The sequence below is a fragment of the Amblyraja radiata genome, chromosome 8 (genome assembly GCF_010909765.2).
Source record: "Amblyraja radiata isolate CabotCenter1 chromosome 8, sAmbRad1.1.pri, whole genome shotgun sequence".
NCBI classification, from domain to species: Eukaryota; Metazoa; Chordata; class Chondrichthyes; order Rajiformes; family Rajidae; genus Amblyraja; species Amblyraja radiata.
Window position 1 is genome coordinate 34,972,471 of NC_045963.1, and position 15,835 is coordinate 34,988,305.

Consider the following 15,835-nt stretch of genomic DNA (forward strand, 5'->3'; position numbering starts at 1 on the left):
GATCTATGAACATTATTAGGATTATTAGGATGCTTGTTTTACTCCGCTGGATCTTTTCTCCGTTAACTGTCCTCTCTTCAACACAAAACTCACAAAGCAATTGCAGTTATTTTCTGTTAAATAACGTGTTGAAGTCCTGTGGAATTACTAACTCTGTGTTGAATGATCTAATTCAACAGAAAATTCCTTCTATGCCAAAGCAAATGATTTCATTTTGACAAACTGAAAAATTGAAGCATTAAGGGCAAAACTCTTGATGTGGAAACCAAACCCAGCATCAATACTATCAAAGACTGCAATTCCTTTCATGTTGTTGGATCATCGTAAACGTAAACAGTTCATAAATCTTGGAACCCGTGCAGTTTTCCACTTGTGCTCTGAATTTTGCCGCCAGCTACTTGTTGCTTTAAAGTTTTACTGTGCACTAGCTCTATACGATTAAGTCATTGGGTGGTGACAAATGGAACTCTGCCCTGGTCAGCACTTTGCCAAAAGAACACAATGTTAAATGACTTATATGTCCAAAAATGTTCTGGAATTTAATCAGCTGGAACCAGCTTCACGTGTGGAGATTAAAGGATGGAGAGCTCTATGTTTACTTACTGTATAAAAGCAACTGTTAAAGCCCTGGTTTTATTCAGTAGAAGCACTAAGTTATTGGGTACAGTACTGCAGTGTCGCAGCTCTGCCAGAATACGTGTAGCTCCCCAATGGAACCATAGAGTAAAGTGGGGAATATGGCCAATATAATTACTTGTGGACACCGAGGACTGAGATAAAGAAGCTGTTACTATTGGTACAGTATATGAATCAATGGCATTCCCTTTCACTAACATTATGTGCTTCACCAATCTTCATCAAATCACCACGATCCTTGCACTTTTAGAAGGCTTCAGCTAATCAAACAGAGCTATTAGAAGGCTTCAGCTAATCAAAGAGCTATTTAAAAGTTATATTAAAAGTAGAATTATCCCCAATTAAAGTATTCTTACAGCAGACATTTAGAATATAATTCCCAATTGCCTACTGCTAAAAAATTTTAAACTATCCAAACCTTCACGGTGCCTTCAATGACTTTTATATCATTTCTGAGGGTTTTCCTCAATCTTCTGGCATAGTTATGATGAACAGTAGGGTAAACCCCACTGTAATCAATGATGTTTCTATTTCACTGAATTGAAACAATGTTGTACGTATGGGCAAAACTAAAGATCTCTAGAGAGATTTGATCTTGTTACAATTGATCCCAAGAGTCCGTACTATATTTATTAAAGTCTATTTTAAGGTCAGAAATTAATATCACATCTCTAAAGATTATGGATTTACATGAAGATTGACATTCAAACCTACTGACACAAATGTGGAGTTCTTTGTCAATTTGCTAATTATCGCAGTCATTGCATTAAAAATTTCCACTTAAATGCGGCTAATATTACATTACTTGTAACGTTCTCATTAAATGCTAATTACACGAGAGACAATTCCATATTAAATTATATATGAATATAATCAAAATGGAGAGAGTGATCCCTTTTTTTGTTATAAGGAAATTGCTGTCAATGCAATGCCTTTGGGAAAATGTTGATAAGTTGTCTTGATAGACCACTAGAGTCTGTATGGGGAGGGTAATTCCAAAGAGCCACAAAGGAGGAGTTCAGAATTTTTATATATGAAAGTTTGATATTACACTTTCAAATCAGGATGGTGATTAGGAAACAGAATTGCAAATGCTGGTTAATACACAAAAGGACCCAAAGTGCTGGAATAACAGCAGGTCAGTCTGAAGAAGGACTTCAACATGAAACGTCACCTACCTGTTCTCTTGAGATGCTGCCTGGCCTGCTGACTAACTCCAGCACTTTGGGTCCTCCAGAATGGTGATTATCTTGGAGGGGTACTTGCCGTTATTCCTATTCACTTTCTTCCCCGCTTCCTTTACATGCAGTAGAAGTCATGGATTTGGTAGGTGCTATTGAAAGATCCTTGGCGAGATGGTTCGATGAATTTTGTAGATAGTTCACAATGCAACCACTGTACACAAGTGGTGGGGGGAATTGTCAGGATCGAACCCCCGGGATCTCTGGCGCTGTAAGGCAGCGACTCTACCACTGTGCCATTGTGCCGCCCAGAATGCTGAGCAATCATTGCTGTTTCTAACCTTAGAATGGAGAATAGGAAATAGATGAGACTTTGATGAATAGTTTGTTCAAGATACAACCCTGAGGAGCATCTACCGTCTACTCTGCATTGACTGGCCTCCAATAACAAGAACTGGCTTTCTTTCTACTATTTTTAGACACCAATTTATCAGCTTTAGCAAGGCTGCTGCATTTGTACATATGCTGACTTAATGTCAGGGGCAATCATCTTATCTCACCTCTGAAATTTGGGTCTATCTTCTGTTGAACCCAAGCTGTATTGAACTCAAATGGACCTCGTTGAACACAATCTCAGCACCGGTGAACAAGGGGGGTGGAAGATTGCAACCTTCACATGGTCCGACATATGCAATCAACCCGGCGTGCACAATAAAATAAGATCAAATAGAACAAGTTGTCCTACAACTTTAGGCTGAGCACGCCATATGCAAGAAGAAGAGTGGACAAGGCATTGGTGGTAAATGGTGATGAGCAGAAATTGAGGGGAGATTATGTGTTCGGCACGGACTAGAAGGGTCGAGATGGCCTGTTTCCGTGCTGAAATTGTTATATGGTTATATTGAAAGTGGATTGTGGAATTGCTTTCACCCACATAATACAAATTGCAAAGTCAAAACTAGTCTCATCTGTGGATCTCCATAATGAGGCATCTTAATGATACTAAACATTTCCATGCAATCTGTAGCCTTGTCTGCACATTTTAATTCTGACTCATTTTAAAAGCATCAATCGATGCTGAATAGGCTTTCTTTCGTGGACTTTATTCCTGAATTGCGTTTTCTTACCAAAAAAACAATGTTACCAGCTAAAATGTTGAGGTAAATGTCTTGCCACTCGCATATATTTTAATCTGGGTAAGAAAATAAGTAGTTTGGTATACAATTAATGTGGAATTAACCTGTTCAGTGCCACTGCCGAGTATACCCGGGTCATGGCCCATAGTTAAATTTGGCAGTGAACGGGTTACTTCATTGGAAGCCAGCTAACCTTAACCTTGTCTGTTGTCCCGTAACAGATCCATAAGACATAAGAGCAGAATTGGAAAATGAGCAGCTTGAGCCCTAGTTGTGTTCTTTCTACCAGCAAGAGTTCAAATTGCTACCATGTGTAGAAAGGAACTGCAGAAACTGGTTTATGCCGTGGATAGACACAAAGTGCTTGAGTAACTCAGCGGGCCAGGCAGCATCTCTGGAGAAAAAAGTTATTTTCCAGAGCCGCTGCCTGACCCGCTGAGTTACTCCAGCATGTTGTGTCTATCTTCAGATTGCCACCAAACAGTTTACACATCATCCAAGCCTCAGGAATCACATTAAGTCTTCTGCTGATTGGGTAAGAATTAATTAAACAACAGTTTGCATCCTATTGCAACAAACTTTTATAGAAGTGCTTGATAAAAATCCTCTCAGCAAGTTGTTACCTCAGGAGAGCTTGACCTGGGTTAAGAATTCTCACCATGTCTGCTTACAAGGAGGAATTGCCCACTGACAAAGTACTGGAGCCAAGTGTGGATTCTTAGACCCTGGGTAGGGCTGATATTATATAAAGCATGACCGAGCAGCGACAGATGGTAATTTCATATCAGTTCTAAAAAAAGATGAACAAAATGTTCCGTATGAAACTCCTTCGGGGGCAGTGTTAATATTTAGGGAACAAGTGAGTACGTGTTCACTACAAACTAATATTGGGTGAACACCTCATGTGCTGGGATATAACCATACTGCTCAATGACCTGATTCCATAGTGCACACTAACAAAGTTGTCAGTGTGTTATGACCAGTTTGATCCAAAATTTACATTGGGAGCCATGAGCCTTCTTGTTTATATTGATTTAATTGATTGATGAAAGAATATGGAAACAGGCCCTTTAGCCTACCAGGTCCACACTAACCATCAATTACCCATTGACACAAGTTCTCTGATAATCCATTTTCGCATCTACTTCCTACACACTAGTCACAATTTACAGAGGCCGATTAACCTACAAACCGTTTGGGATGTGGGATGTGGGAGGATACCGGAGCACCTGGAGGAAACTCACACGGTCTCAGAAAGAACATGCAAACTCCACATAGACAGCAGCCGAGGTCAGGATCGAATCTTCGTCTCTGATGCTGTGAGGTAGCAGCACTACCAGTTGTGCCACTATGTCGTGTAAGAGCCTGGAGTTTTCTTATATGTGAACGGAATAAAATTGAAGCAAATAAGCAATCAACTTACTACAATGCGGTACATCTTGTGAAAATATTGAATTCTCATTGGGTGAAAGGCTGGCATTATAAAATTGAAGTGAATAAGCAACCAACTTACTACAATGCAATTCAGCTTGCAAAAATACTGAATTACCATTGGGTGAAAGGCTGGCATATAATTAGTATTTTACAGAAGTTATTAAAAAAACAGATGGCACTTAAATTTTCATCTAGGAATTGAAATGAACAAAAGAGTGTCAACCTTAGCCATTTTTGACAAGTGAGACATAGTTTTAAATAATACATATTCATGCTATTGCACGACTCCTGAGATCCCATTACTAAGTAAAAACTGGAGTAACTCAGTGGGTGAGGCAGCATCTCTGGAGAAATGGAATAAGTGAAGTTTCAGATCGAGACTTCTTCTTCTTTTGTGTCTATCTTTGGGCTGTCAGAAGAAGGACTTATTCCAACATGATAAAAACGACACTGGTTCAGCATGAATAATCACACTTCATACTGGAATGATCACTTTCCCATGGTGAGAAGCAATGTTTATTCTGATTGCACTTCCTGTGCTTTTAAGATGAGGGGGGAAAATTTAATAGGAACCTGAAGGGTAATGTTTTTGGTTGTGGGTGTATGGACCAAGCTTCCAGAGGAGTTAGTTCAGGCTGGTATTATCATAATATTTAAGAGACATTTGGACAGGTACATAGATAGGATGGGTTTAGAGGGATATGGGCCAAGCGCGGGCAAGTGCGACTAGTGTAGATGGGGCAGCATGGGCAAGTTGGGCTGAAGGACCTGTTTCTATGTTGTATGTTCTGTGACATTGGAATTTCTAAAGTGTAGATTCTAATTTGAGGAAGGACATTATTGCTATTGAGGTAGTGCAGCATAGGTTCACCAGGTTAATTCCCGGGATGGTGGGACTGACATATGATAAAAGAACGGGACGACTGGGCTTGTATTCATTGAAATTTATAAGGATGAGAGGATATCTTGTAGAAACATAAAATTCATAAGGGATTGAACAGGCTAGATGCAGGGAAAATGTCCTTGTTGTTGGGGGAGTCCAGAACCAGGAGTCACGGTTTAAGAATAAAAGGTAGACCATTTATTGTATTGTATTGTATTGTATATCTTTATTGTTATTTTCCTGAGTACTCACATACCCAGAGGAAACAAAAAAACGTTACTCAAACCAGTGTCCATTCAGTGTGCAGTAAAAAATAAATAGAAATAAAAATACATATATCATGAACAAGTTTAACACTACTCTCAACTAAACATCAACAGGCGTTCCGATCGGCAGCGGCATGACAGTGGCTCTGTCCAGGTTGATGGTTGGTGCGCGATACTTTGGCAGGGGGCTAAGTCCGTTTATCAGTCTTATAGCCTGCGGGAAGAAGCTGAGGAGCATCCTGCTGGTTTTGCAGCTAATGCTCCTGTACCTCTTCCCAGATGGCAGGATGGAGAATATGTGATGCGATGGGTGGTAGGGGTCTTTGATGATGGAGATGGCTCTGTTGATACATCTCTTCCTGTATATGCCCAGCAAGAAAGGGAGTGGAGCACCAATAATCCTGCTGGCGGTCTTCACAATCCTGTCAAGTTGGTGCCGTTCGTACGCCTTGCAGCTCCCGAACCAGGAAGTGATGCCGTTGGTTAATGTGATCTCGATTGTCCCCCTATATTTAGGACTGTGATGAGGGAAAAAAATGTGACCCAGAGAGTTGTGAATCTGTGGAATTCTCTGCCACAGAAGGCAGTGGGGGCCAATTCACTGGATGTTTTCAAGAGAGAGTTAGATTTAGCTCTTAGGGCTAAAGGAATCAAGGGATATGGGGAAAAAGCAGGAACGGGGTACAGATTTTAGATGATCAGCCATGATCATATTGAATTGAGGTGCTGGCTTGAAGGGCCGAATGGCCTACTCCTGCACCTATGTTTTTATGTTTCTACGTTTCTATGTATAGAAAATATTGGAAACACAGAAAAAAAATTAACGGGAAAGGGTTAACTTTTGGTGTGGCCTGAACCATTTCTGGTCTTAGGTGTGAGGTTAGCATATTTTAACCTGGATTCAAATGATCTTATTGCAGTTCCTTCCGACATAAATCAGCATCTGCAACTCCTTCCTGCAGCTTTTTCTCCAGAAATGCTCCTGATCTGCTGAGTTTCCCCAGCATTTTGTGTCTATCTTCAGTATAAACCAGCATCTGCAGTGCCTTCCTACATTATTTCAAATGATCTTTCATCCTTGGGCATAGATGGGGTCAGTTCTCCCAATGCTACATGGTCAATGGGTGTGGCCATGGATGAATGTATTAGTGATATCGTTGGAGTTTGATTTGTCTGGTGACAATTAGCTCACACAGAAAGATGGCCATGTGGAAGATTGGCTGTGGGTAAACAGAATTATAGTTTGTCAAAAATAAACTCCTTCAAATAATGGAGGGAAAATATTGCAATTTAGCTAAATAGCTCAAACTTAGCCAAAAGCTGTGTGACATTTGGTTGTTAACCTGAAACACTAACCAGTTCTCTCTCCACAGAAGCCACATGTCCAGGTGCACCATTTGATGCTTTATACTGTGAGTATATTCATGTTCCTGGTTGCAATGTATTCGATCACTATCTGTTCTCTCATTTGTTTGACAGTCAAAAGCAAATTTGTAAAAACAAGGAATTGCAGGTGCTGGTTTACAAAAAAAAGACAAAAAGTGTTGGAGTAACTCAACAGGTCAGGCAACATCACTGGAGAACCCGGATATGTCATGTTCTCCAGAAGATGTTGCCTGACCTGCTGAGTTACTCCAACACTTTGTGTCCTTTTAACTACCACATCTTTTACTGTTCCCAAATTACCATAGTAAATTCACACATCTTACTTCATAGTTCTCTTTGTTTGGGTTTTAAAACCTTGGTTTCATATTCACATACTGTATGTTCAATCTTTATCTGTCAAGCTTTCAACGACCAGATTATTAGTTAACCCTTTGACAATGCATAATACCAGATCTAAAAAAGCCAGTCTCTCTTTGGTTCCTCAACAAACTAATGTGAAATATAGGTATACTAATGTGAAATATATATTTTATGTTTTCTCTATACTATTAGTGCGAATAGTGCATTTTCATTCTATGTTCAAATTAAAGTCCCATCAGATTAACGCACACATTATTTCCACAAGAGCCTTTAAATTCCTGATTTATAGTTTGCTCTCATCATCACTGCATTTGAATTGTGCAAGAGAATTAGGTTTATAGTCCACAAGCCTGCTTCTGCACATAACACTGCCCAGTGCCCCCTCCTCCCATCCCCCTTCACACTGCTCGCATGCTTAAAGATCTAGATCTCAACCCTGCTTTGAAGCTCATGACCTACTGGTCAGCGGTTGTGCACATCATCTTTGTAGAAAGGCTGTGCAGTCGGTCGGTCGGTCAGTCAGTCAGTCAGTCAGTCAGTCAGTCAGTCAGTCAGTCAGTCAGTCAGTCAGTCAGTCAGTAACTTAGTCACTAGCTTAGTCACTAGCTTAGTCACTAGCTTAGTCACTAGCTTAGTCACTAGCTTAGTCACTAGCTTAGTCACTAGCTTAGTCACTAGCTTAGTCACTAGCTTAGTCACTTGCTTAGTCACTTGCTTAGTCACTTGCTTAGTCACTTGCTTAGTCACTTACTTAGTCACTTACTTAGTCACTTACTTAGTCACTTACTTAGTCACTTACTTAGTCACTCACTCACTCACTCACTCACTCACTCACTCACTCACTCACTCACTCACTCACTCACTCACTCACTTACTTACTTACTGTCTGTTATGCCTCCTGGCATGTAGGGCAGCAACGAAGGTTCTCCACTCCTGTCTGTTCTGGGCTAGCTTCTGGACACGACCCCAGGTCAGGCCTAGCATCTGTCGATAGCCCTGGAAGTCCATCACGCTCAGTAGTGTTGATTCCTTCAGTTGCTGTTTCCGTAACATATTTGTTTTACGAGACAGGATTCAGATTCAGATTCAGATTCAGATTCAATCTTTATTGTCATTGTGCAGTGTACAGTACAGAGACAATGAAATGCAGTTAGCATCTCACCCAGAAGTGCGAACATAGAATAATGAGCAGTAAAATATATATATATGTACAAACAGGAGTAGTAGTGCAATTTTTCTGGGGGAAGGAGTGTCCGGGGGGGGGGGGGGGGTGACTGCCAATCACCAAGGTGCAGAGTTAAGTAGTGTAACAGCCGCAGGGAAGAAGCTGTTCCTGAACCTGCTGGTCCGGCAACGGAGAGACCTGTAGCGCCTCCCGGATGGGAGGAGGGTAAACAGTCTGTGGCTGGGGTGAGAGCAGTCCTTGACATGCTGCGCGCCCTTCGCAGACATCGCTTGCTTTGAGTTGTTAGCCCTGTGCTCAACCTCCAACCTGGAGGACCAGTGGGTCGCTCTTCATCTCGCCTCTACCCTTCGACCTGTCCAGCATGGGAGACCCTAACAGGAGACGAATCTCCCACTGGCATAGCTCTAGGGGTCACTGAGACACACAAGCTTCGCGACCACGACAAAGTTGCAATCCAACGGGGAATAAAAAACAGTTTGAAATCATCTGCTAGACTTTCTTTCAATAATTCTCCTTGTTTTGTGACTAACATTGCACAGTTGTCAAAACTATTTTGGAGACTAATGCCTGAGCTCTGCGCTGTGCTACACGTAGATCTATGCACGTGGCTATGTGATGCCCCACTGCAAATTAGTGGTTAATCAAGACAATAATTACTCGTACTTTCCAAACATACATATGACTTCCCAAAAAACTGTTGGTAATCTTTCTCAACTAATTAACATCCAACCACTTTGTGCTACAAAGATCATGCACTGGCTATGGGCTGGAAAAATGAGTTGTTTGTCACTACCGAGCACTTTTGCAGTGAGAGAGTAGACACCCTACCACTACGGATTGAGGTGTGCCTTAAGAGCCTCTCTATTATCAGTTATGAGCTCCCTGGAGAACATGGATAGCTGATGTTATGCCAAATATAGACACAAAAGAAGAAGAGTCTGGACATCTGAAACATCGCCTATCCACTTTCTCCAGAGATGCTTCTTGACCTGCGTAGTTACTCCAGCATTTTGTGTCTATCGCTTTTTAATGGTAGGTAGATAGTTACTTTAGCTAATCAGAGCAAAATAAAAATGAAACAGTAGGAAGTAAATTAAATCACCAAACATGTGTCCAAATTGCTGACCCAACACCCCTTGCTAAGCCTGAACATTCAACAAGTGCAAATCATTTGAGAATATTTCAAAAGTCCTGACCAAAAAATAGCTTGTTTTTTGTTGTTCACCCTTAATGTATTAACTCCTCCAAAAAACGTGTCAAAATGTTGTCAAAGGGTGGTTTATTTCTGTGTCGGTAATATGCCTTTATTGAAATACAATTCATAATACAGCTTGTTTGGAATTTCCAAGAAAGTTAATTGAGTCATAGAGTCATACAGCATGGAAACGAACCATTCGGCCCAACTTTCCCACACCAACCAACATGTCCCACCTACCCTGCCTGTGTTTGGCCTATATCCCTCTAAACCTGTCCTATCCATGTACCTGTCAAATTGTTTCTTGAACGTAGCAATATTCCCTGCCTCAACTACCTTCACTGGCACTCATTCCACACACCCACCACCCTTTGTGTGAAGTTATTACATAAGATGATTGGTTGCACCATCTGGTCTAACTATTCTTTTTGGGCCAATGGCAAACAAAAAATCAGCAAAATCATTTTGCCAAGTTCAAAGCCAGAGTGAAAGCGATGTCAGAAACAGGATTTTGTGTCGACAATGTCTAGACATATAGTTAAGCCAAGATTGCTGTTTTCCAATTGGCACCTCATCAATGTCAACATCCCTAAACACATACAAAAATAAACTGCACAAGCCTGCATGAACGGATAAGATAGTTGTCAATTTGTATGTCTTTAAGAGACAAACAACTAAACAAACGCAACAATTTAGTCATATCTTGGTACTGCAGGTGATGCTTACTTATCATAATATTTCAGAGTTTGGACCATGAATCTGTTTTGGATCGTTAACATTTGCATATAGCATTCGATTTGCAACCCTTACAAACAAGGCTAGAACACTCATTGACATAAGAAAACTTAGTCACCATCCGGCTTTGTGTCATCTGCAAATCTGCAAATAACTGGGGCCCCAGCATCGAGCCTTGTGGCACCCCACTAGTCACATCCATTCCATTCCAATGCTTTCCTCTACAATGAGTTCCAGCCATGCAAACTTTGCACCTTCACATTGTACTTTACACATTCATGGTTTCTCTGATGCTGGATGAAAATTCTTTGCAGTTACAGTTGTAGCTATTGAACTAATAAAAAGAGAATAGTAACCAAAATGACTGATCTTATAAATAATGTTAATTTTGACAAATAATGGGCTGGAATTGTACTGCAAAGCATTAATTTTTGTTGATAAGCTTACGTATATTTGAGGTAAATCCCATGCTAGCAACAAAAATAGTCAAATATATGTTGAAAACCGAGGAAGAAAATAAACAGGCTGTGCTCTGTCCGCCCAGTTCCTAACTTGCATTTATCATGAAAACAATGAAAATGCTTGGGCACTTTTACTTTTAAGCTAAGTGGTGAATGCTGGTGTTTGTGATGGTTTTCTGGCTGCGAACCATCCATAAGAATTTTTGATCAAAGTGGTTAAAAGAACTAACAATCCGCTCATTCATGCAAGCACCAATAAAGAGAAATTCCTATGTGGCCAGTGTGTGCTGGGACTTTGATCCTCCTAAGGCTGGCAGCTTCCATCGGCATTCAGGGCAACCTTCAGTTGCTGAGAACCAATGTATGAAAAAGTCATATTAACTGCCTCAGAAAAAAAGCGACACAATCGAGGTAATACTGCCAGTATTTCATTAGCAACAGTGGGGTGAGGGTCTTCAGCCAACACTTAACCTCTACAGATTGCTGCAGTTGTGTTTAAGTGGGCATTGTGCACAGCGAGATGCCTTGGCAAACTTGTCTTAAACTTGAGTTACTTAGATTCCACAATGCGAAATATTTCCATGCGCCTAAAATGAACAAGAATTACTTTGGACACTTCTAAAAGAACAAAGTATGGCTGAAAGCTTTGACATCATATTCCCTGTTTAGCTGCTGTGTTTGTTATTTTCTTCACTCACTCTTCACTCTCTGTTTTGTTAAGTATTTTCCACACTGTGAATACGTGGGCACTGTGCAGCCTTGGCTATTTCATTTATGAGGCTGTAATTCATGATTTGTTCCTGACCAGTTCATCGTAAAATGCAGTTCACCTTCAGACATTTTCACAGCCTGATCGTGCGTTTATTTACAATTCACACTTCCTGTTCTTGCCACGTGACAGAAATCAAAAGCGGCAACTGGTTTGATTTTTCCTAAGCTATTTGGGAACACAGAGACAATCTAAATACACACCACCTTCCCAATGATGGTGAGTTAATGCAGCACAGGCCAAGGAGAAGCTCCAGTTTCTTCCCACATTCTAAAAACATAAGGGTCGGTAGTTTCATTGGGCACTGGGAATATTTAAATCTGGAAAAAGTTGATGTGAATTTGGGATAATAAAAAAAGGGATTCATGTAGGATTAAAATAAATGTATGGTTGGTGGTTGGCTTGGACTCGGGAGGCTAAAGGATCTGCTTCTATACTGCATGGGATCTAGGGTGACTTGGTCATTTGGATTCAGTACTGGGTTACTCGTAGAAGACAGAGAGTTGTGGTTATAGATTCAGAGCCATATAACAAGTAGCTCCTGCATTCCCTCCCCTCTATCCCCCTTCTCCTCTATTCGCCCCCTCCCCCACCCTAGTCATCCTACTAGTTCTACTGTTCGCATCCTTGTATCCCTGTCATTATCACACTTTCCCCAGCCAACAATGGGCCATTGTGGGCTCCACTATTCCAGAGGTCGTCTGTTGTTGGCCCTGATTTGTCTGGCCTTTTCTCACCTGCCTCAACTACATACCCTGGCAGCTCGTTCCATATTCCCATCACCCACTGAGTGAATCAATTGCCCCTCAGGTTCATATTAAATCTTGCCTCTCTCAATTTCATCTTATAGCCTCTGTTTTTTTATTCCAAAACTCTGGGTAAAAGACTCTGTGCATTCACCCAATCTATTCACCTCATGAATGTATATGATGACCCCTTATCCTCCTGTACTCCTAGCCAACTAAACCTCTCCCTATAGGTCAACCTCTCGAGTCACTGGCAATATCCTTGCAAATCTTCTTTGCACTCTTTCCAGCTTAATGACATCCCTTTCTATAAAAGCTGATCAAAACTGAAGATAGTACTTCAAATGTGGCCTCACCAATGTGTCTTGTATAACTGTAACACAACTTCCCAACTTCTATAAATACCCTGACTGATGCAGGCCAATGTGCAAAAGCCTTTTACCACCCTATCTATCTATGATACCACTTTCAGGGAACTATTTATCTGTACTCCTAGATCCCTCTGCTCTACAACACTCCTCGGGCCTTACCATTCACCGTGATGGTCCTGCCTTGGTTTGACTTCCCAAATGGCACCACCTCGCACTTATCTGCATTAGACTCCATTATCCATTCCTCAGCCCACTTGCCCAGCTGACCAAGGCCTGCTGTAATTTTTGATAATCATCTCCACTATCTATTATACCATCCTCTTTATTGTCATCTGCGAAATTACTAATCATGCGTTGTACATTCTCATCAGAATTGTTGATATAGACCACAAACAGAAATGGGCCCAACACCAATCCCAGAGATTGAGATTTAGGAGATTGAGAGGGGATCTTATAGAAACGTACAAAATTCTTATGGGGTTGGACAGGCTAGATGCAGGAAGATTGTTCCCGATGTTGGGGAAGTCCAGGACAAGGGGTCACAGCTTAAGGATAAGGGGGAAATCCTTTAGGACCGAGATGAGAAGAAACTTTTTCACACAGAGAGTGGTGAATCTCTGGAACTCTCTGCCACAGAGGGTAGTTGAGGCCAGTTCATTGGCTATATTTAAGAGGGAGTTAGATGTGGCCCTTGTGGCTAAAGGGATCAGGGGGTATGGAGAGAAGGCAGGTACGGGATACTGAGTTGGATGATCAGCCATGATCATATTGAATGGCGGTGCAGGCTCGAAGGGCCGAATGGCCTACTCCTGCACCTATTTTCTATGTATCTATGTATCTATACACCACTAGTCACAGGCCTCTATAAACAACTGAGAAACAACCACCACCATCACCCTCTGCTTCCTTCCATGAAGCCAATTCTTGTCCAGTTAGGTAGATCTCTCTGGATCCCATGCAATCTAACCTTCAAGGGCAGCCTACCATGCGGAGCCTTATCAATGGCCTTGCTGAAGTCCATATTGACAACGTCAATGGCCTTGCCCTCATCAGACTATTTGGTAGCCTCTTCAAAAAATGCAATCAAATTTGTAAGACACCATCCCCCACGTGCAAAACCAGGTTGACTATACCTAATCAGTCCCTGTCTTATCTGCCAGCTATCTCCTGCCCCTTTGTGCCAACATGATTTCCTTCTTAAGTATGCTCCTCAGTCCACAAAACTTCTCCAGGGATACACCTGATCCCCACTGACTATACTGGGCCCACGTCTTCTTTTTCCTGACCAGAGTCTTAATTTCTCTTGTGATGCAGGGTTCCTCACTCCCAGCTGCCTTGACATTCACTAACAGGAGCATACGTGCCTTGAACATGCATGGTTGAAGGCTGTTATTCGAGCTGGAGGTCTGTAATCAGTGGAGTTCCACAGGGGTCTTGGACCTCTGTTGTTTAAGATATATGTAAATGACTTGGATGTAAATGTAGATGTGTTAGTAAGTTTTCAGATGACACCAACATCGGTGAAGTTGAAGACAGTGAGGAGGTTTGTCAGAATAGAGAGAAGGAAATAGATCAGCTAAATAAATGGGTAGAGAAATGGCAGATGGTATAATCTGAGCAAGTATGAGATGTTGCACTTTGGGAGGTTGAATGTATGGGAGAAGTATACAGCAAGACCTTAACAGCACTGAAGTACAAAGGAATCTTGTAGCCTAAGTACATAGCTCGCTGAATGTGACAACATTAGTAGATGTTGGCAGTGGCGGACTGGGTCTAAAAATATTGGTTGCCAGGAGACAAAGGGGGCCCACTTCATCAGGGGCCCACTTGATATAGGGGGCCCACTTCATCAGGGGTCCACTTGCCATCGGGCAAGCTAACACCCTGGCCAGTCCGCCACTGGATGTTGGTAAAGAAGACTTATGGTGTGCATGCCTTCATCATTCGAGGGGCATTGAGTAAGTCAGAAAGGCACGTTGTAGCTATTTTGAACTTTGGTTAGCCTGAATTTGGAGTATTGTGTGCAGTCTGGTCACCCATTACAGGAAGGATATGGAGACTTTGGAGAGGGTACAGAATATGTTTATCAGACTGCTGCTTGGACTAGAGGGTATTTACTTCAAAGAGAGGTTGGAAAAACTTGGTTTGTGTTCACTGAAAAGTTGAGGCATGACAGAATTATATAAAATTATGAGAGGCATAGATAGAGTAGATACTTAGAACCTTTTCCCCAGGATTATAATGTCAAAGACCAAAGGGCATAGCTTTAAGGTGAAATGGAAAACGTTTAAAAGAGATGTGCCGGGCAAGATTTTATACAGAGGATGGTGGTTGCCTGGAGAACACTGCCAGGCATGATGGTGGGGGCAGATAAGATATTGGAATTTAGGAGGCTTTTGGAAAGGTACATGGATATGCAGGAAATGGAAGGATGTGGATCACGTGCAGGCACAGAAGCTTTGTGTAACTTGCCATCACGTTTGGCATGGGCATTGTGGGCCGAAGGGCCTGTTCCTGTTCAATGTTTGATGTTCTATGTATCTCTCCATAACTCTATGAATACTTAGATTCTCTCTCAACAAAGCATTTGCCAGAAGAATTAGTTCAAAGTTCATATGGTTTATTTAAAGATGGAAAGTATCAAATGGATCCTGTTTTGAAGAGGCTCAGAAGAGTAGATTAATGTGCCTGTTGCATAGTTCCCTAAGAATGTCCTGCATCACACACTATTCATCTACACCAAAACCTTGTGCAAATCCTATGAAGATAACAAAAACGTAAGAATCTATTAAATCCGAGGAGTAGAATGAACAGGCTGTGTTCTGTTGACTTCATATTTTAACTTGCAGTTATCATTTGAAACTGAAAATTAATTGATGCAGTAATTAGATTCTCTATCATACAGTGTAGGAATTGTTAGGATTGAATAACTACAGAATTTGCCTTCGTAATTCAAGCCGTTTGGGTGTTACAAATGCAACATTGATTCTAGTGTATAGGCTGGAAGCAAGTGAGACTGTGACATGGGGCGGCAGGGTGGCACAGCGGTGGAGTTACTGCCTTACAGCATTAGGAACTCAGGTTCAATCC